Source organism: Misgurnus anguillicaudatus, chromosome 10, assembly GCF_027580225.2.
Source record: "Misgurnus anguillicaudatus chromosome 10, ASM2758022v2, whole genome shotgun sequence".
NCBI classification, from domain to species: Eukaryota; Metazoa; Chordata; class Actinopteri; order Cypriniformes; family Cobitidae; genus Misgurnus; species Misgurnus anguillicaudatus.
The window spans coordinates 4,588,345-4,611,932 of NC_073346.2; the positions used below are offsets into that span (position 1 = coordinate 4,588,345).

Consider the following 23,588-nt stretch of genomic DNA (forward strand, 5'->3'; position numbering starts at 1 on the left):
AAAACATTCCCTTTAAACTGCCCCAACCAACTACCATCCTTACCCCAAAATCAGTAAACCCCTAGATTGGTCCTTTATAAGGACAACCCTTCCCCATTCTGACACTCAACCAATCCCCTTGCTTTTTTACTATTTACCTGAAATAAATTAAAGTGCCCATATTATGAAAAACTTTTTCTGGGTTTTGGGGTGTTCATTTGTGTCTCTGATGCTTCCACACGCATACAAACTTGGAAAAAAATCCATCCATGCTGCTTTGAGTGAGATACACGTTTCTGAATGTCCTCTGCCTTGAGTCTCAGATTGCACGAGTTCAAACTAAGCGCCGTTGTGACGTAGCTAGCCGTTTCGTCACATTCCGTTTGAATTTTCCCAGCCACCACCCCACTTGCAGGTCTCCACCCACCAGGGAGCTAGAGAGCACAGAGGCAGAGCAGTCATTTCGCTGATACCCTCTATGCTGTTATCATGTCTCACGGAAATAACAGCGCTATTTGGATATTATGGATTATACTCCCTACTTTTAAAAACAAAGTTTTAACGCGTGTTTACTGGAACCCGGAGTAATCTTATATACAGTGTGTTACGACGCAAATAGTCCTCAGATTGTAGGCGATAAGACGTTCATGCAAAAGCTGATGTAAACAACAGACTATGTATCTATATTTCACGGATTATACGCATTTGTGGACAAAAATGGTCATTGGATTTTTTTGGGACTTTCATGGATTATTCACACACTGAAACAGACTTGATTCGATTCGCGATCGTTATATCAAAACAAAAGGTAAGAAGTCACGTTATATTTTGCATGTTGTCATCTTCAGTCACAAACTACTACATTTATGATGCTAGAGCATCTGTATCTCAAAACAGAGACCATACATTGATGATAATCCCGTAAATTACACCTTTTAAATGTATAGTAATGTGATTAATATCGTTTGTAATGTGGACCGTAGGCTATATAGATACTTTTTTGCAGGCTAGATAGTTTGCAGCGTGGTTTCGAAAGGTTTTAAAAAATATTTAATGGCTTTATTTTACAATTCTACATGAACTAAGTAATAATGCTTTGCCAAATTAAGTGTTTTGCCAAACTAACCGAGACCGGACCTTACCGACCCGGCTTTTCTGACGAGGCTAACGTACCCCCCGAGTCTCCTATAACTTTACGGTCCGGACCTCCCGCTAGCTTCTAGCAATTAGCACGCGGTCCGCAAGCAGTATACATCCCCCGCCGGGTCTAAATTTCTGTCATTTGCGAAAATAATGCGTTTGAAAATGTTTTATAACGGGAATATGTCCTGGACAATATAGCATTGTCCAGGGAAAATTAGTGTATGGTTGAGACTGCTAACGTTACATCACAATTTACTCTGGAATCATTGTGTGTCATGAGTTTCTTCTCCTGGAGTGTACTTATTAGTGATACTTTTTTGCTTGATTTGTCTGTTGGCAGCATAAACCGTTAATCATAATGTATAAAAATAAAACAGTATAGTCTGTACTGCTCACGATACCAATGAGCATGCGCACGGGCACATGACGTTAGTAGTGAAGCGTGATCAAAGGAGCAGCAGCTCATAAATATGTAATGACCACCTCAAAACCGGCACAATCTGAAATGCACTGAAACAGAGGCTACTAGAGATGGGTAACAATCTTTTTCTACAAGTTATTTCAAGCAAACAACTTTTGAAACATGTTTTATGGAACTCATACTATGGAGAGGCTATGGAAATTAGTGAAGATTCCCCTGGCTTGGAAGAAAATTCCTCTTCTGTTATTTTTGGGGTGGCTTTTATTATTTTGTTTATGTGAAATTTGAAAACCTAATGGGATGGAGATTGAAGATAACCTGTGCTGGTGCATCCTCTGTGTAATGTGCACTGAGCTCTCAGCAAAAGATCACACTGTGACATGTTAGTAGCCTGTGCCTGTGTCTTTATTTTGCGCAGGAAGGTATTTCTACCTCTTTTGCTCCTCCCAGGTGGAAGGGTCTGGATGGATCCTGAATCAGAAATTACCCTTTTTGAACATTATGGTGTGGCACATGGAGCACACTGGGTCGAGGGATGTTGGGCATAACTCAAGTTTTCCTTCAACTACGCATAAATCTTTCGCCTTTTACTAAAGATTTCCGTGGAGGGGGACCGTTGTGAGTTTTTTGTATTTTTGGGGGCTCTGCTCACAACAGAGCTGTGTAACTTTGGTCAATTGCAGACAATCTTTCATTATGGTTTTGTTTGTCGCGAGGTGTTCAGTAACGATGGCCGCTTTCGAAGCACCGCTTCATGAGGCTTCGAAACTTTTACGAATCTTTTGTTTCTAATCAATCGCCTCGGGAAGTGTTTCAAACTGGCCGAGTCATGTGATTTTAGCAAACGAGGCTTCATTACGTCATAACTGTTTCGAAACGTTGCGAAAATCTGATGGTTCACCACTAGGGGGAGTTGGTCACAAATGACCAGTGTCTAATATGGTTGGGTGAACTTGGGTCAGTTTTATTACGGAAGTTCATAAAACATGCATCCTTTTGACTAATAACACTACCATTTTGTTTACTTTTTTTTTATAGACAGATCTAATGACAAAAATTTGCAAAATTAAAAGGGGAGGTGGTTGTAATGATTTGTTTGCCCTAAATACAACTGAAAAACACACAATACACTTTTAATTATGTCTTAATTAAGTTAAATATTTTTTAAACATGTTTTAATACAAATCTTGCTATTATTTTGTAAAATAAATTGTAAAATGTTTGGAAAGATCTGCTTTAACACTACTTTGACCAGCAGGTGTCGCCAGCGAGTGTGCTGTTTCGAGCACTTAGAAAAACTGAATCAATTTCCGAAGTAATTGGTTCAATTGATTGGAAGCTTCGAAAAGCTTTTTTTCTCCTATCGCTAGTGTTCAGTGGCTTTAAACAAAGGGGCGCCTTGTGACTCCAACATAGGGACGGCAAGAGGTGCGAAAACCCTTGCATGCCAATTGGCAGTCCAGGGTCAAAGCAAACCCCCCCATCGGGGAATCAAACCCCGGTCTTCCGTGTGACAGGCGGAGATACTGTCCACTTTACTAACGAGGACTTCTCTCTCACACAGGTGTCACGCCGGCCAAGCTCCCCTTCAAAAGAGTACCCTTGGGATTCAGTGGTTATCAATTTACAGACACCAGCAGGAGGCATGGAAGGAAATCGACTGAATTCGTGATCAATTCAGTGCAGCTCTGAAACAACAGTTGGTTCAGGACATTCACAAGTCCTGTTGAGCAACACCCGTCCGCCTGCGTTGGTGGTATAGTGGTGAGCACAGCTGCCTTCCAAGCAGGGTTCGATTCCCGGCCAACGCATTGCATTTTGCTTGACCCCATCGTGAGAACGAGAGCAAAGCAGCACACTTCTTCAGCCGATTTTGATGCGTAAAGGTGTCTTGTGCAAGTTGTTTGAGAAGTCAAATGAAAAGGAGATCTCCCCGTCGGGGAGCGTGACAGGCGGAGATACAGTCCACTACACTAACGAGGATCTTACGCAGAGAAATTTATTAAAATCCACGTAGGCAGTAGGGGTGGCACGGTTCACAAAACCCTCGGTTCGGTTCGTATCACGGTTTTATGGTCTCGGTTCAGTACGGTTCTTGTTGTTATTTTTTCTTTAAATTTTTTAACGCTCCAGAAATGTATTATCTTATTAATGTATTAATTATCCATAATTTAGTATAAAGACAGTATTAAAAAGTTATATCATGTAATCATGCACAAACTGAATTTGACTTTAAGCACATTATTGGGACCATCTCTGAGGAAAGCCAGGTGAGATTTTGATACAGCAAGAGGGAAGACATTGATGATTTCAACATGCTTTTCATTTGTTTGGCAAAAAAAATTGAATGTGATTGAACTTATGTGCCTTTTTAGCACACAAAGATAACTTGCATTGTAGCTCTAAGATTTATCACTGAGAGGCTGCTTAAATACTGCAGAGAGTATATGTGGACGAGAGAGAAACATAACGTTTACACCTGTAATATTTAAATCCGTCTCTTTTGTCCACTTCTGTCTTGATTATTTTAAGGGGCAGTTTATGAAATAAGATCGCACAACTTTCACACGCTAGCAAAATGAAACTACACGGAAATCAGCCGCTTTGGTTTTATCAATGAAAGGCTAAAAATAGCGCTGTTCACCGTATGTTCCCGGCAGAAGTCAGAAAAGACGTAAAACAATTGTGTTCAGTACCTCAGATTAGATAAATGGGCGGAGAGAAGGCTGTCGCGTGTGGCTGTTCGAACACATTCAACCCATAGACTGCAGTTCTATCTATTGTTTTATTTTCACAGTCATGAAATTTTTATTTTCATAGGTAACATGAAATAAAAAAGTGTTTCCACACACCAAACTTATACGAAGCATGCGCATCCTCCAACTCAGTCTTCCTTCGCACTCGCCATTTCTACACGTAAAATGATCTGCAGCACTCACTCTCCACATCAGTCACCTTTTCTTTCGCGTGATATACTTTATTGTATTTCAAGTATATTTAACTTTGCAATAGTACATTACAAATATACTTACAAAGGAATGTACTTTCTTTAAACATATTTAAAGTATGCTTACAACATATTTGCGCGTATTTTTTACAATTAAACTTTTAACATACTTCAAAATAATTATACTTTAGTATATTTTCTAAAAGTATACTTTAGAAAAATATACTTAAAGTTAAAGTTTTGTGCAATTTTTAAAGTATACTAAATTTAAACTTATTTTAAAATGTATTTTAGGTATACTTTATCGGTATGCTTAAAGTTATCATTATAATAATGCACTGACAGTATATTTCTAAAATACATTATTTAGTATTCTTTAGAAACAGTATATTTTAAGTACATTTTGAAAGTATATGGGGTGTACAAATGTATATTATTTTATGGAGAAATAATGTGGGCTTAAAATTACGAGAGAGCATGTTCAGTTACATTTTATATTGTAGATGTATACATTTGTAATATACTATTAACATAATAAGGTACACTTTAACTTCACTATAACAGTCAAGCATTGGATAAACCAATTAACTGTGTTTTACCACAAAATAACCATGGTTTTGCTAATAATAATCAATACACCAAAAAAAACATGGTTAAACTTTTACCACAAAAAAAAACATTCATTTTCGTAAGGGGAATATGAGTGTTTGTTTTTTTGTAGTTTTTGAGTCAATTGCATACAGCTTTTAGCTGTACACATTAATTAACTTAAACAGTTTTCGTAAATGCATTTCAGAGAAAAGTGAATTCTAAGGTTTGAATAATGCATCTGACGTGTGTGTGATGATGTCACGACGCACGTATTTTGATTTTTACCAATCGTTCAAGGCGGACGGATTGAGTCCCAAGGTACGTTAAAATATCTTAAAATTAATTATATTTGATTATCGTTTGACCATTCTGAAGTTTATCAGTAGACTATCATATTTCGAATGTGAAATGTTGTCAATAACGCGGTGTCTAACTCGCTATTAGTGATAAGCTGCTGTGTAAGTTACCTTAGCTTAGCTTATAGCTAATGTTAAAGGTTTGAAAGATAGCACTGTTAGCCTGTTATATCGAATTAGTACACCCGATTGTTTTTTTAAATATATGTATTGGTGTGTATGTATATGTTAATGAAAAAAGGTAGCGTCAGAAAATCTGGGGCCGTATTCACAAAGAATTTTATCTTACCACTAAGAGTACTCCTAAATCTCACTAAAAGATTTTAGCTAGGAGTTTTCTCTTAAAAGTTATTCACAACGCCTTTCAGACCTACTTTTAGTAAGGAAAAATGATTACTCCTAAATTAAGAGTGAGTCTTCGTTGCTACGGATGACGTCAATTCTCATGCACGAGCTTCCTCGCAATGAGCACGGTGATTGGTTGTTAAATGACAGGGCTGTCATGCGGAACATAACACAAATCATGGAAATACAACATCGATATATGTCTGTGTTCTACATAAAAGAATAATAGTAAAGTTATCAAAATGCATATATAATGTCATGTTTGTGCAGGCCCCAGTGAAGTGTAATTCTAAAAAGGCAGAGAGAGAGAGAAAAGTCGTGAATGAAATTAAATGAATTCAAGGTAAAACCGCAAATTGCCTAATAATGAAAAGCGACATTGCATTAACACTTGCTTGGTTAATTGACATCCTATTAGCCTAAATAGACTACTTAAAGCAAGGCAATGTTGACTAATGTAGTCGTTGAATGACGGTGGATCATGAGCTCGCCAAAACGTAAAAGAAAGCCCAATTGGACGCAGGATCAGTTACTGCTGCTGGCCCAGTTGGTGCTGGAAAAAAGACATATAATTAAAGGGAAATTCGGCACTGGGATATCAAGCCAAACTAAGCGTGAGACATGGGAGAGGATTTTTGTTTGCAGATCAATGCAGCATTCCCGCTTGTGTCGCGGACTCCGGACGACTGCGAGAGGCGCTGGTATTCGCTACAATCGCAGTCGAGGATTGAGATTGCAGCCTTTAAACGGGCAAGCATGGCAACAGGTAGGTCTATTATATTAAATATATAATATCATTATTGTTTCATGTAATTCTAAAAACTTCCTGCTTATCATGAATTTAATGAATTATGAACAAATGTCATAAACAATATGCTTACATTAAAGTGTGCTTTTAAGTGTTATTTATGCTTTTGAGTTGGTGAAACTATCCATGTATGTGTTAAGGAGGAGGACCAGCACCTAAGCCACTGAGCCACATTGCATCGGTGGTGTATAGTGTCATTGGGTCAGACATCAGCATAACGGGCATTGAGGGTACAACTGATCCGGCAATGCAGCTGCTAATGGAAATAAAGGGGTAGGCTATGTTTATGCAATGATTGCAATACTTGTACATTTTTGGTGATCTTTAATGATGAAAGACATACAATATCATTATGTGCAAACCAAACACCCACACAAAAAACTGTGTTCAGAAATTATAAGATTTTTTAACAGCCTACAATTTATGTTACAGGCTAAATGAAAACCCAGGTCCTTCAGATGCAAGTCATCATCCTCTTCCTGCGCATCTTCCACCCCTGACTCTTACTGCACCTCTTCCTCTTCCAGCACCTCTTCCTCTTCCAGCACCTCTTCCTCTTCCAGCACCTCTTCCAGCACCTCTTCCTCTTCCAGCACCTCTTCCTCTTCTAGCACCTCTTCCTCTTCTAGCACCTCTTCCTCTTCCAGCACCTCTTGCTCTTCTAGCATCCTCTTCCTCAATCCCATCACCTGCCTCTCCCCTCACGCCTGCTGCTGGTGCAAGCCCATCACCCCTGGAAGAAAAGAAGATGAAAATGGAAATGCGTGTGTTAAAAAGGCAGAAAAGGGTCCTTGATGCAAAAGAGAGGCTAATACAATTAAAGTCTGAATATTACACTCTGAAGATTGCAAAAATGCAAAGGGAATAAACACACTGAAATTGAGCAAAAATTTGTCATCATCATCATCAAACTCATCACACTCATCTCCTGCCTGTGGTATGTTCCTTTGCCGGCACAGGTTGTGAAGAAGCGCACACACAGTGATCACTTTACACGTCTTCTCTGGACTAAGGCGGATTTCACTATGTAAAACGTGGAAATGTCGCTTTAGCTGTCCAATCCCCCTTTCCACCACACTGCGTGTCTTCTTGTGTGCTCTAAAACATACACCAAGGAACAGTAAACATTATTTATTTTACCAACAACACCAACAGCCACCACTATAATTTGGAATAAGCTTTGACATTGTGGTCATGCATTGAATTTTGGCAACTAAATAATATAGCCAACATGTGTACTTACCTATTGTAATTTAACTGTGGTCCCACTTGTGGACGGAGGTAAGGTGTAAGGAGCCACGACTTACAGGGATAACCACTGTCCCCCACCAAGTGACATCCAGCTGGCACATGACGTCTCTCAAACAGTTGCCTCAGACCACTCTCCATCAATATCCTCGAGTCATGAGTTGATCCAGGCCACTTTGCAACAACATCGAGAATTGTGAAGTTTGCATCAAACACAATCTGGGTATTGATGGAGTGGGTTTTTTTTCGGTTTACAAACACGTCCTCATCCTGACGGGGTGCAATTATTTTAATATGTGTCCCATCTATAGCACCGACAACTCCAGGCACACCCGCAATATCCATAAAGCTGGCTTTGATCCTTTGTAGTTGGCGAATGTCTATAGGAAAACGTATGAACTGACGAATAATACAGGGTCTACAGAGTGCATTGATGGTTTGGTCGATGGCTCTGCTTACCGATGGCTGGGATATTGCTAGATCGTCGGCATTACACAACTGCATTTTCCCCGTTGCTAGGTAGCGAAGTGTTATCAAACATTTCAATTCAGCACTGATTGGATTGTTGCGATTAGTTGGCGCTGTTATTGCATCCCTCACAAGATCCACAACAATCATTATTCCCTCACGGTTAAGTCGGTATCTTTGTAGCAACTCCTTATCATTGAGTGTCTCCAACACACTGCGTCGCGCATCCATTACGATCCTTTGTGAATAGGTCTTAGTGAGTTAGGAGTCCTCTCGACTTCTTTTAAGCTGTCCCAGACTTAGGTGCTACTTTTAGGTCTAAAATGCTCCGTGAATTACTCTTAGTGAAAAAAATTAGGAGTCTTAAAGTTAGGAGTGACACGCTCATTATTTTTAGGAGATGCTCCTAAATTCGCCAGTGAGGAGCTACTTTTAGCCTTAAAATTCTTTGTGAATACGGCCCCTGTTTTTTAAATGTAGCGTGAAAGTTAACCATTTATTGACTGTTTAGAGGTTGTAAGGCTTTTACCTAACTGTATTTAGCCCTCAAGAGTTCCTTTAAAAAACGTCCTTAAATGTTCCTAAGGCCACAAAATGACACCTTCACAAAAACTGCTCTAAAAATATCATACGTCAATATTTTTTTTCATTTTAAAAGATGCAGTATTTTATAAGTAGTTATGCCTGAAACATGCCCATAAATTACTAATAAAATTTGTGGAAATTTTAACCCTTTATATGCCTGTTGGTTTACATTAGCCCATGTTTTTTTTAACAGAAAAAACAAAAAATCTAAATATTCCCCCCCCCAAAAAACATTTGAACTACCATTTGATTATAATTATTATTAGACTTTAGGATGGGTCAAAGATTGGTAGCAACATTGATTTTGATGCATTGTTATTTTTTGAACAGGGTCAGATTTTATACAAAACTCACACTTCCTAAGGCCAAAATGATCCTAAGGCCAAAATGACACCTTCCCAAAAACTGCTCTAAAAATATCATACATCAATAATTTTTTCCACTTAAAACTATTAAATCTTTTAACACTACTTCTTCCTGAAACATACATGTCAAATATTAATTAAATTTGTGGAAACTTTAACCCTTTAAATGCCAATATGTTAACATTAATCAAACCACAGTGTTCGGCTGATGTCGTGAAACCTTTTGTGGGACACCGTAGCCCAGATAGTGACCTGTCCTGATTTCTCACTCCAGAGACTAAGGACCGATTCATTTTTTATCTGTAAACACTGGTCAGAATGAGCAGCCCCACATTAGCCTGCAGTTTCTCTGTCTCAAGATCTTTCCAGTCTGTGACTGTCTCCCATGTAGGTTTGTCATGGCCTCAATATGCTTCAGGATTTCATGCATCAGCATCCATGAAAAGCTTGAAGTCAGGGCACTGATTCGGGCAGTGGCATAGTTTGTGAGCCCTGGGATCAAATCTCTGGCTGCTGGGAAGTAGCGGAGCGTTTTCATGTTTGTGGGAGACCAGAAGATTTTTCAATATTTGACATCCATCCTGCCGCCACTTCATCCATCTCCTCTCTGCTCTCACCTTGTGACAAGTCTTCTGAAGATCCCTCTAATGAATTAGACTCCAGCTGGTCTACTTCTACCTCTGAGGCCTCCATGTCGACCTCAGAATCCTCGGAGGAAGATGAGGAGCCATCCTCGCTCTTGAAGTGCATGATTATTTCTGGAGCCTTATGTGTGCTGTAATGCCTTGCCATTTTCACTACTTCTGCTATACTGTTCATACTTATAGCAGTGTACTTGCATAAACAACATGAGCGAGAAACAAAATGAACATTGATTTTGTTTCGGTTCTGGCCTGTCATATAACACAGAATGTGCCCTTCAAAGAGAGAAGAATTTGGATATGTTGAATATGCCCCCCTGCCCCACTCAACACCGACCCCACCTCGACATCACCCCACCCCCTTACCACTCAGACACACTTTTTTTACACACACACCAATTTTCAACATTAAAGGTTTATCTTTTCAGCAGCTATGCGGTCCGCAGAAAACAGCAAAAATTGAGACATTTTGATGAATGCATGAAATGGTAAAAAGTAGCGCCACCTGGTGGACAAGTATAAAAATTAAAACTTCAAGGCCAGTAGTTCAAAATGATATATTGACATAAAGGTATGTATTAGTCTATGTTACGATAAATGGGGCGTCAAAAATGGTAGTTATAATGGTTTTCAAAGTGGCATTTTTTGTCCTTAGGAACACATTAGTCGGTTTTTGCGTAGCTTAGCCATTTTAAGCTAATTTAAAAAACTGAAACCAAAATTCGAAAATGTATCAAAAATGATTAACCTTTGGCAAGTTTGGGCAATATCAATCATCACAGTCAAGATGGTTTAAAGATCAAAATCAAAATGGCACAAAATGTCCCTAGGAACTCTTAAGGGTTAGTATTAATGATGCTGCATCCTTTCCTCAGAAGCTAAAGTTTTCCAAGACATTTGTAGGGAGGACTTTGCAGCTAATGGTAAGTCATTTTAAACTCTTAAGATATAATAATTCATTCGTAGTAGTAAATCAAGCTTCAGTTTAGATAACGTTATATGTGACCCGTCACGGAAACCAGGGACACAAGTCGGCAGCACAAGTTCCGAGAAAATGAGAAACAAAGTTTTTTTTTCAAAATTTGTGATTTTCGTTTTATTGGAGAATCTGTTAGTTGAGATCACGAAGAAGCCTCTCCATGTTTGAGATAACAGTTTTTGTATATTTAAAAGCGTACATTTTGCGGTTAAAATAGGCTTGTTTTTCCAGAGATTCTAGCGTGCAGCGGGGGGCGTCATTGTCTGTGTATATTTACATACTGTATAAGCTTGTGTTTTCGCCTCCGCCCCCAAAGGGAACAGCGTGACTACTAAATAAGGATAGTTCGCCCAAAAATGAAAATAATGTAATTAATGACTCACCCTTATGTCGTTCTAAACTCGGGAGACCTCCGTTCATCTTCGGAACACAGTTTAAGATGTTTTATCGTTAGATTTAGTCCGAGAGCTTTCTGTCCCCTTCATTGAAAATCTATGTATGGTTTCCATGTCCAGAAAGGTAATAAAAAGATCATCAAAGTAGTCCATGTGACATCAGTGGGTCAGTTTGAACGTGTTGCAGCATCGAAAATACAGTTTGGTCCAAAAATAGCAGAATTACGACTTTATTCAGCATTAGGTGTGTTCGACATCGGCTGTGGCTGGATGTAACCGATCGGCGAGATTAGCCGCGTGCAGGCGGGGAGGAGCTGAAAACGGAGACGTGAAGTCGGACGAGTTGTGGTTCCCGTAGCTTGCTGCATTTACGTCAGGCATGGCTGATCACGTGCCGTTTGCTTGCTTAATTGCATTAAACATGATTTGTAAGATGTAAACTACATAAAAAGTGAATTATACTGTTTTGAATGTCCGTGTATGAGAATGAGTGGAACTGAAGAGGCTTACAGCAGTGTTTTACAAGAATAAAGAGTTCAACATAAGCATATATTATTTAAATACCAATGTAGTTGGGTCTACGTTTTTTATCCATTTTATTTTGATGAAGATGACACAATATAACATCGCGACTACATGAAAATAGCTTTAACTGTTATAAAAATACAGATTTGTGAGCATTTGTGGAACTGAGGGCGTGAAAATAAGCACGAAACACACGTGATTTGTTGTCATGTGGTGAATCCGACCAATGGTGAAACAGCTGTGTCGTCATTACAGCCGATGCAGCTCCTCTTCGCGAACTGCGCTGGCTAACTCAGGCGGCTGATCTCGAATCGCTCTCGCGGTACTTAAAAACCATATGACACAGTCACGTGCCTGCAGCGCCTGCTGAAGTCGGACAAAAATACTAACCGGAATGCACTGCTTCAAGTCAGCCGCCGATCGGTCTGCGCAGCGCCGCATGAAGTCGAACACACCTAATAGGTGTGTTCGAGATCAACCGGCGCTGCGCAGACCGATCGGCGAGGTTTGCCGCTTGCAGTCGAGGGAGGAACTGAAGACGGAGCCGTCAAGCCGGACACCTGCTGCTTGCCGTAGTGATGTGTGCGCCGTGTTTCCTTGTTTATAATCGCAAATGAAGTGAATAAGATGCTGAATTTGATAAAAACAAACCTTTTAATAAAAAGTTGCAACCAGAAACATTTTATATCGAATATTTTAATTGCTGCTTAAACTGTATACCCGAAAATAACGGGAACCAAGCCTATATTATTAAAATACCAATAAAGTTTGTTATTTTCATTTTTATTTTATTACACGACACAATGTAACATATTTTAGGGTATTAAAGTGTTTTTTTCTGTTTTAAAACATGAATTTATAATGTTTATTAGTGAAACTAAAGGTTGGATTAAACTTGAAACGCACGTGATCGTTGTCATCAATGAGGCGACCAATCAAGTTAAGCTGTTACGTCATCACAACTCCGGGCAGCCGCTCTGGAGAAGCTGCACCGGCTGAGCCAGCCGGCTACTCTCTAAACGCTCTCGCGGTACTTAAAAACCATATGACACAGTCACGTGCCTGCAGCGCCAGCTGAAGTCGGACAAAAGTACTAACCAAAATGCACTGCTTCAAGGCAGCCGCCGATCGGTCTGCGCAGCGCCGCATGAAGTCGAACACACCTAATGTCTTCTCTTCCGGCTCGAGCGCGAAGTCACGTGACTGTAGTGACGCGGCTGCCCTGTTCCTCAGATATGTTTGCTAAGTTGTTGTTTTTTCAAGCGTATAGCGTGCGTCTCCCCAGACTAAAGCTCGGGCGCACAAAACAAAAGAAAAATAAAAGAAGCTGGGGCGGAACAAATAACAGTCAGCTGCATCGTACGTCAGCCGCGTCACTGACTTTATGCGGCGCCGCAGTCGGATGACGTCAAAGTACCGCGAGAGTTCCTCAAGAAATTCGGAGTCGCTCTCGCGGTACTTTGTCGTCATCTCTTTGTCAGTTCCTGCAGCGCAGCATGAGTCCAAACACACAGAAGTTACATAGAGATTGTTGAATTCATTATATAATTGGCTACATGTTTTGTCTATCAATATTTTCCATGAAGTCATTGGCTGATGGAGGAACGAGCGAGCGATTGGTAACATCTCTAAAGGACGTCACGTTTTCGACGGCGCTGTTTGGATGATCTGTTATACTACCTATAAAATAAAAACCTAACTTTGAAGGCGGGTTCACGTGTTTAACGGAGTGTAATCATATACCCTTACATGTTACGATGTAAATAGTCCTCAGATTGTATATTATGTTGTATTACTAGACATTCATGCGAAATCTGATGTCAACAATATAGACTATACATCTTTATTTCACGGATTATACGCATTTGTGGACAAAATGGTCATTGGATAATGTGAAACAGACTGGATTCGAGTTGTGATCAACACAAAGGTAAAAAGTCAATGTTTATTTTTGCATGTTGTCATTTGGACTTCTGTCATAAAATACTACATGATGCTAGAACATCAGTATCTCAAAACGGCTTTACAGAGGGTATGGCTTAGCTTAATGAGATGTAAATGAGCCCTATTGTCTCCCCCAGTTGGAAACAAGAGTCTCTTTCGTCTCGATTTTCTCGGTTTGAGTATTTCTGAGTTCCTATATTCAAATGGACACAACTTCTCCATATGTTATCAGATTTCCATGTGTTACACATCGTTGGAAAGCTTAGAATCTGCAATTTCAGAATCTGTGAATAACTCAAAATGGCCCAGATCCGACTTGTGTCCCTACTTTCCGTGACTGGTCACATATACATATTAAGGCGGTTTCCCGGACAGGGATTAGACTAGTCCTAGACTAAAATAAATGTAAGAGCTGTCCAAACTGAAAACAACTTGCACTGTGTTGGACTTTAAGGCGTCCATCTGCATGTTCATAATTGGAGGAAAGACACAAATATCTAAATTGAATATTTATTGATCAGATATGAAAAAGTTTTACAGCGCGCCGGGTTGTTTCAAGGCCACAATCGGCAAGCAACAACCCCCAGCATTTGGGAAAACAACTATTTATAGAGTATGTGACGTCGATCTTCTTCTTAGAATCTCCACCCACAAAGGCTGCTTTTCCTCGTGAATCTGACTCCCTCACCACACCCAGTTTTAGCCTATAAGCAAAGATAAACACACAGACAAAGGAAAAAACAACTGCTCTCCCCCAACTTTGAGAGTCCTGCAGTTTGTCAGTACTTTTCCACTTTACATATGATTGACTTCACATAGCATTTTATAATGCTTTCTTAAAAACAAATCATTAATAAAACATTCATTTATTCATAAAAAACAAACTGTAAGATAAAAGTGATTATTATGTAGAACACATTTCAATATCATGACATAATTTCATTATTCGTAAAATTGGTTATATAAATAAGGCACACATTAACTTCTTTAGATAGATAAACACATATTAAATCTTTTACTGCAATACTACTTCTAAGCAAACACTTTTATCATCATTAAAAAACATCTGTTCAGTATGTTTTCCCTTCAGGGCTTTTTACAGCCCCCCTGGCTCCCACACACACATCAGCCACTTTGTGCCCTCGAGCATTTCATCCCTACATGTCAATGTCTTATTACAGGGCAATCTTCTACATTAGTCATGGGCACAAAGGCATAATCATTTATATATTTTAACACATTAATATTCATAGCAACATGTAATTTTATAAATCCAAACACCTCTACATGTAACAATCTGGAAATGAATGATTGCCAGTGAACTAATATCAAAAGCATGCACTTCTTTGTCTGTGTGTTTTCTCCTTAAAGCTTTGCTCTTATCTCGGCCATCACCAGCTGGAAATTCCTTCACTCAAGCTACCTCCCCCCAATAACCCTCCACACACAGACAGCTCTCTTGTACTCAGCACAGAAATCATTGTTTTAAAAATACACATGAATTAAGATTATAAACAGCACGACTAATAAAATAAAATCAAATCCCACAATTGACATATCTTAAAATACACCAGTGTCCTTTGTTTTGCCTCAAAATGCACACAGGTAATGTTTTTATTAAGGCATGTTTTTTGAAACTAGTTATATTTCTTAATTAAACTAAGGCCTAGTCCTGTTTTAAGATAATCCCTTTTCCAGGAAACCTCCCAATTGTCTGCTTGTTGCATTTTCTTTCTGACAAGTTTTACATTTAAATTTAATACAATAAAATCTTTCTTTAGGAGCTGAAGTATTTTATGTAAGGAGGATTTTGCAGCCCATATAGGCAAGTCATTATAATGAAAACTCTTAGGGGTGGTTTCCCGGACAGGGATTGGCTTTATCCAGGACTAGACCTTAGTTTAATTGGGATAGTTTTAACAAACATGCCTTACTAAAAACATTACTTATGTGCATAACGATGTAAAACAATGGGCACTGATGTATTTTAAGATATGTCAGAGCTAGGGATGCATATCAATTAATCGCGATTAATCTATACTGCCCTCCAAAGGCTAAGTGCAGTATCTACACAAACACTGAAACTGAGAAAAATGGCTTTAAAGTTTTTTACACCAGCCAGTCAAACATGTTACTGCAATTTTGGCACACACATTCTCTGAAATGGGACAAAATTTAACCAGGAGACTTTGTCACAAGACACAACAGATCTCACAAAGCCCATTTTAACCCTTAACTCAATTTTGACCAAATGCGTAGTTACTGCGCTTTCGCTTTGTAGGGCAGTATAGCAGAATAAAAGTTTTTGTTTACATCATATATGTGTGTGAACTGTGTATAATAATTATGTATATATAAATATGCGCACATGCATGTATAATTTTAAGAAAAAAATATATTTATATATTAAGTATTTATATTTATATATAATATAAATTATACATAAATATACAAATGTATATACACATGTAAACATTGCTTAAATATATACATGCATGTGTGTGCATTTAAAGGGATACTTCACTGATTTAGCATTCAGCTTTGTATCTTTAGAAACCCGGCAGTATTACTGAATGACCATGTTTCCCTCCCTCATTTCCCCCTGAGAGGAGAGATATCTGCATTTTGGTTCTGCAAAAAAGTCCTCCGATGATGTAATATGACGATTTTTGCATCATCGGAGGACTTTTTTGCAGAACCAAAATGCAGATATCTCTCCTCTCAGGGGGAAATGATGGAGGGAAACATGGTCATTCAGTAATACTGCCGGGTTTCTACAGATACAAAGCTGAATGCTAAATCGGTGAAGTATCCCTTTAACTATACAAAGTTATTATACACAGTACACACACATATATGATGTAAACAAAAACTTTTATTCTGCTATAGATTAATCGCGATTAATTGATATGCATCCCTAGTCAGAGCAAGTTGTTTTCAGTTTGGACAGCTCTTACATTTATTTTAGTCTAGGACTAGTCTAATTCCTGTCTGGGAAACCGCCCCTTAGGTGAGAGCGGGGTAAGATGAGCCACTTTTTACATATGTTGCCTTATCTGCCTGAAAAAATGAGACAGAAGTCAAACAAAAACATCAACCTTTATTTAAGGATGTCTCCTGTCAAATGAAATGATAAGAATGCCGTTATAACAAAGGGCTTTGAAAAGGTGGCTTCACAAAAAAAAGTGCTCTTGTGGCTCAACTTGCCCCAGCTGAGGGGTAAGTTGATCCATGTGAAGGGGTAAACTGACCCACTGACTTCTTTGTTTATACCCTAACATAGTTAAAAAATTCACACAATTCTTAAATGTAATTTTAAGGGTGCCAAAGAATGCATTGAAATAATTTGTTAAATTGTTCTTTTATATTTACATAGAAGGTATGTAACTTTATTAAGTGCAAACATTATCCAGAAACGTTTTTAAATGTCAATTTACAACCCTAGGATTTGTCAGTTTAATGAAATTGTCTATTTTTGCCCTATTTGGAAGGGTAATGATAATAATAATGTTGATTGCTCTATTTAAAATGTTTTTAACTAAATATCATGGTGGGGTACATTGAACCGCTGGTTCAGTTTACCCCACAGCATTTGGTTCACTTTGCCCCACGGCCACCATTTTGGGAAAAACTGCCTAGTTTAGTAATTCAGGCTAATCTTTAGCTAAATCATTAACCTGGTTTTATACATTAGCCTATCACCAATATGTATGGTATAAATATTTAGACCTGGATAAATTTGCTTTAACATAACAGCCATTATACTTGACATGTATAAATTTAACTTTGATGGGATAAAAACAGTTTTTTGTAAAAAAATCATACTTATCTCTTTAACTTGTGCTTCTCTTTACCATAGTCAAATAGAAATGATAGTTGCTACCTGGATTTGTGGTCAGACGGCTACAAATCTGTATGGTAGCCTAGATACAGGGGGTGGGTCAACTTACCCACTGGCTCACTTTGCCCCACTCTACCCTAATATATATGATGACATTTAAGTCAAGCTCTAGTTTAGGTAAAAATATATCTGCTATACAATCTCTGCCAGTAAACTATAGATTTAATACAGTAAGTCTTAAATAAATGTAATGTTTTAATATTAAACACTTTTTAATTGAGCTGAAAAATATTTTGGTTATGTTACCAGCTAAAGTAATCTATTCCCAAAATAGCACTCTTTAAGTTAACTAATTATTAACGCACTTGAAGTATACTCATTACTAATCTAGCTGCAGGTATGTAAAAGTATACAAAATGTAATGTACTTGGCATATTCATTTTTCACCAGGGCAGTTTTTAGAATTTTGGATTGGCCAAAAATATATAGAATGTACGCAAACAGTCTATTTAAGGTATACTAATTGTATGTTTGCAAGACACTCATAATACATTTGTAATGTACTCCTAACATAAATAAAACACACTCTAAATCCACTTATCAAGCATGAATTTAGCACAAAAACAGTCATGTACTTAAATTGTACTAAATACACTTAAAGTTGTTCCACTTTAGCACACAAAAGTACACTAAATACACTTAAAGTTGTACTTTGTTACAATTAATATACAACTAAAATATATTAAGTACAAAATTAGTTGTTCCAAAATAGCACTCTTTAAATAAACTAATCGATAGCACACTTTAAGTATACTGGTCATTAGTGTGACTGCAAGTATACTTAAGTATATCAAAATTAAATATATTTAGCATACTATTTTTTCACCAGGGTATCTGAGGTCACATACAGGGCACGAGGCTACATACATTGCGCATGCCATGAATCGTCGAACCATGCGACGCACACACGCTCCGAACCGAGACAAGCGAATCGAACGGTTCTGATTTTTTTCATGAACCTTGCCACCCCTAGTAGGCAGGCAAACAAATCCAAACAGGGTAATCCAAAAGCATAATCCAAATAACAGGCAAGGGTCAAATCCATGAACAGGAATACAAAAAAACAAGATACAAAAAATGATCAAGAACTCTTGGTAATGCAGTATTACAACTGACAATAATTAGCAATGAGTAAGAGTGACTAAACAGGCTTTATACAAACAAACAGGAAGTGAATGGTAAAGTGAGACATGACATGATTTAAAAATAAAAGACCAGAGACATGACTTCAAAATAAAAAACCTAAACAACAGAACACAAGACAAAACCATTATACCATCAGCTACATGTGGATGTTTGGAGCAAAGGTGCCTCAACATGTTGACTGTTATTGTGGTATGTCAGCTGTTAATCATGCAGCATACATATCACAATATTGTTTTCTAAGTTCTTAAAGCAACACTATGTAGTTTTTTTACCTTTAAATAATCTCTAAAATAATTTCAGTGAAATTGTACTGTTGCTGCAACCTGAGCAGGCTCCTAGCTGCTACAAGCACACTCTCCGTGTGTCTCAATTCGTTCCCTAGCTCCCGAGGTCGTGAATCAGTATATCGTGTACACAGGTTCGGGCACTGGTAAGGACCCTCGCTCACGACACATTGGGACGCTGTTGACTTTTTTTTCTGTCACGGCTGCTTAAGCGCGTTGTAATCACTCACAGCTGTTACTCATCAACATCCGGCAAAACCAACAACTTTCTGACTTTAAAAACAGTACATTGTGAAAAATGCTGTCATTATTCTCTTATATATCTGTGCATAAAATTGGAGGCATATAATTACATTTTAAATGTAATAAATATATTTACAATTTTAAATAAATATTATTATTTTAAATATTGAGTAGATTGTGGTCCCTTACTGTGTAGTAATGTGTGTATTTATATTTACAACTAAAACAAACGTTTGTCTTTATAAAAGTTCTGTAACATTTCATAAAGTTTATTGAGTTGGATCACGTGATGTTCGGTTGGCGAGCTTCAGAAAAGGTCACGTGATTTCCGGATAGGGAACATAGGGATCATCGATGCTCACTGGTTTTTGCGTTGCATTGTGGGAATTTTTAGGGAACGAACGTTCCAGTGCACTGAACGGATTTTGCGATTGAGACAGCCCTTAAAATGGCCGACTCCCTGATCAGTGCCCTGACTACTGAACAAGGGAGCTGATTGAGACACACGGTCAGAAAGTGTCGGTGGAGGGTAGAGCACACAGCCCGCCCCTCCCCCTGAAGAAGAGTGTCTGATACCCGGCACTGTTGCGCTTTTCAACCACATGGGGGAGCTGTAAGTAATTTTTACATGGAAACTACATAGTGTTGCTTTAAAGTGTTCCCAAACATTGACCTTTGTATTTTTATTTTTTACTCATTTTACAAATATCTTCAAAAGCCAAACTATCAACTTGTTTCACCAACTCAATAACCCACAACATCTTGCCTTTGCTTGTTTGTTTTTATTGTCAAATCTGGCAAGATTTAACGTCAGGTGATTATGAGGCATCCTAATGAGAGCGCAATTAACCCTTGTATTGTGTTCGATTTTTGTGATGATTTTGATGGAGCGGGTCAAATTGACCTGCATTGGATTCAATGCAATTCCTTAAATATTACATTATGAAAAACAAGAAGGAATTAGGTATGAACAGGACCATTTTACTATCAGTATTTGTCACACATTACAAACACTTAAAAAGTATGATTTTAAAAAATCCATTTAACCATAATTTTTTAACATGTTTGTTTTAACAAATGTGGCAGAAAAACTGTTGCAACATTTAACATTTAAAATTTTAATTCAACGTGTTTTTTTGAACATACCTACCGTATTTTCCGCACTATAAGGCGCACCGGATTATAAGGCGCACCTTCAATTAATGGCCTATTTTAGATTTTTTTTAATATATAGGGCGCACCGGGTTATAAGGCGCATAGAATGAAAGATACTGCAGTCAAACGTTTGACTGGGTTTGCGTTATGCATCCACTAGATGGAGCTGTGCTAATGGGAATGTCAGATAAAGTCAAACTTTATTAAGCCTTCTGAAAACTCAGTTCACCATGTTGACGTTGTTCAAACGTTGATGTGCATATTAACAATATCTCCCAGCCTTGCTCAAACGTGGAAGGGAATATTTCAGTAAACACGTTGTAAATGAAACAGTCTGATACCCGCGGAAGCGCGCGAGCCGGCCGCCGAGAAGCGTCCTCGCGCGAGCCGGCCGCCGAGAAGCGTCCTCGCGCGAGCCGGCCGCCGAGAAGCGTCCTCGCGCGAGCCGGCCGCCGAGAAGCGTCCTCGCGCGAGCCGGCCGCCGAGAAGCGTCCTCGCGCGAGCCGGCCGCCGAGAAGCGTCCTCGCGCGAGCCGGCCCAGAACATTTTGACATTGACCCGGAGTTTTGATCCATATATAAGGCGCTCTGGATTATAAGGCGCACTGTCATTTTTTGAGAAAATTAAAGGCTTTTAAGTGCGCCTTATAGTGCGGAAAATACGGTATGTTTAAAAAATCCTAAATAAACAATTTAATATTGCTGTGAAATGAAATGAAGCTTTTCTTTTTCTAAACAGGCTCATCTTTTGATCTTGAGCCTCATTGTACAAATTCAAGAAATCACTGTTTACATGATGTGCGCACACATCAAGCATGTGCTTTCTGACTTCTTGCATTTTACACAAATGGTGCTTATTTTGGTGTCATGTTTTGTGCAGAGCTCTTGGTCAATTCAAAATGTTAACAAACCCTCAAACCTGAACATTTAAGTAGTAAAAGTGAAATTTTGGCTTTCTTAAGAGAATATTTCTATGTACATCATTATTAGGCAACTATTAGTGTGCAGAATTATTAGGCAACTAAATGAAAAACAAAGATTTTACCATCTCACTTGTTTTTTTTCACCTGTTAAAGTGAGAATAATTAACAAACTCTACATTTACAAATAAAAATGTAATAAAAAAATGTAAAATAAAAAATATATAAACTCAGTGACCAATATAGCCACCCTTCATTTCGATAACAGTCACAAGGCTTCCATTCACGAATTCAGTTAGTTTCTTGATCTGGTCTGAACCAACATTTTGTGCAGACGCAACCACAGCCTCCCAGACACTGCCCAGAGAGGTGCACGGTCCACCCCCACCGCAAACGTCCCGCTCAAGAAGGGATCAAAAGGTCCCAATAGGGCTCAAGTCAGGTAAAGAAGGGGCCATGTCATTAGTTTTTCACCTTTAAGGCCTTTACTGGCCAGCCACTCAGTTGAGTACTTTGATGCATGTGATGAAGCGCCGTCCTGCACAAAAAAGTCTTCCCGAAAGACGCAGATCCCTTCCTGTACCACTGCTTGAAGAAAGTGTCCTCTAAAAATTGGCAGTAGGTCTGAGAGTTGTTTTTTATTTCCATTTTCAACCCAAAAAGGTCCAATAAGCTCATCTTTAATAATACCTGTCTGTGCCTGCCTGCCTGTAATGTAGAAGACACTTTCTTCAAGCAGTGGTACAGGAAAAAGTTTGCATCTTTCAAGAAGACTGATTATTTTGGAAGACAACGGTCCATCACATGCATCAAAGTACTCCACTGCATGGCTGGCATGTAAAGGCCTTAGAGATGAAAAACTAATGCCATGGCCCCCTTCTTCACCTGACTTAAAACCTATTGAGAAATTTTGATTCCTTCTTAAGCAGGACATTTACAGTGAAGGTAAACGTACACCTCTCTGAACAGTGTCTGGGAGGCTGTGGTTGTGGCTGCACAAAATGTTGGTTCAGACCAGATCAAGAAACTGACTGAATCCGTGAATGGAAGGCTTGTGACTGTTATCGAAATGAAGGGTGGCTATATTGGTCACTGAGTTTATATATTTTTTTTTTTTATTGTTTTATTAATTTTTTTTGTAAATGTAGAGTTTGTTTATTATTCTCACTTTAACAGGTGAAAAAAAAACAAATGAGATGGTAAAATCTTTGTTTTTCATTTAGTTACCTAATAATTCTGCACACTTATAGTTGCCTAATAATGGTGTACATAGAAATATTCTCTTAAGAAAGCCAAAATTTCAATTTTACTACTTAAATGTTCAGGTTTGAGGATTTGTCAACATTTTGAATTGACCAAGAGCACTGTAGTTGTACAATAACAAAAGTAATCCTCAAAAATACAACTTGCCTTATAATTCTGCACTCCCTGTATACTAAGCGAAAATAGATATTTTAAACCTTTTTTTAAATTGAAATATATGAACACTTTCTTTTATCTGGTTGTTCAAACTATTGCACAATATCACTCCACGGATCAAACTACACATTCTTTTAAGCTCTGTCTGAGCATATTGTTGTCTCATATCTAAAGTCCTTCTTAAGTTATAACCACATTCTATATCTGTAAACAATTTTTGTATGTTCCCAGGTAGTTGTTTATTTTTTGCTTTATAAATAATTTGAGCAGTTTTTAAATCTACTAAATCATTAAAGGCGGAGTCCATGATGTTTGAAAGCCACTGTTGATATTTGAAATCACCTAAACAAACACGCCCCTACCCCAATAGAATCTGGACCTTCTGTTGATAGACCCGCCCGACACATACGCAACCCGGCATTTGATTTGATTTGATTGGCTATAAGTGTGTTTTGGTAGTCGGCCCGTCTTCTTTTCCAAAGCGTTTTTCAAACATCGTGGACTCCGCCTTTAAACTTTAGAGTTTGTAATTTTAAGAATAATAAATTAGTATGTTCATGGTATCCTACATTATTTACTATCCTTATAGCTCTTTTTTGTATTGTAATTAATGATTGCAAGGTTGATATGTAGGTATTACCCCATACTTCCACACAATAATTTAAGTATGGCATAACAAATGAACTATACAAAATATAAAGTGCTTTCTCATTCACTAAATTCCGTACTTTCATCATTACACCAACACTTCTTGCTACTTTTGCTCTCACATATTTAATAT

The 23,588-nt window shown here is 38.2% G+C and overlaps 1 long non-coding RNA gene and 1 other non-coding gene across 2 annotated transcripts in view; one reads left to right on the forward strand and one right to left on the reverse strand.

The window, feature by feature from the left end:
* Nucleotides 1–13,213, reverse strand: part of LOC141367338 (uncharacterized) — a 101,383-nt gene extending 88,170 nt beyond the window's left edge. The window contains exon 1 of the long non-coding RNA XR_012371683.1: nucleotides 12,960–13,213. This is a non-coding gene — a long non-coding RNA (uncharacterized lncRNA). The remainder of the gene's footprint in view (nucleotides 1–12,959) is intronic.
* LOC141367393 (U5 spliceosomal RNA) lies at nucleotides 2,089–2,204 on the forward strand. Its single transcript, XR_012371746.1, has one exon. It is a non-coding gene; the product is annotated as a U5 spliceosomal RNA (small nuclear RNA).
* Nucleotides 13,214–23,588: the final 10,375 nt, after the last annotated feature.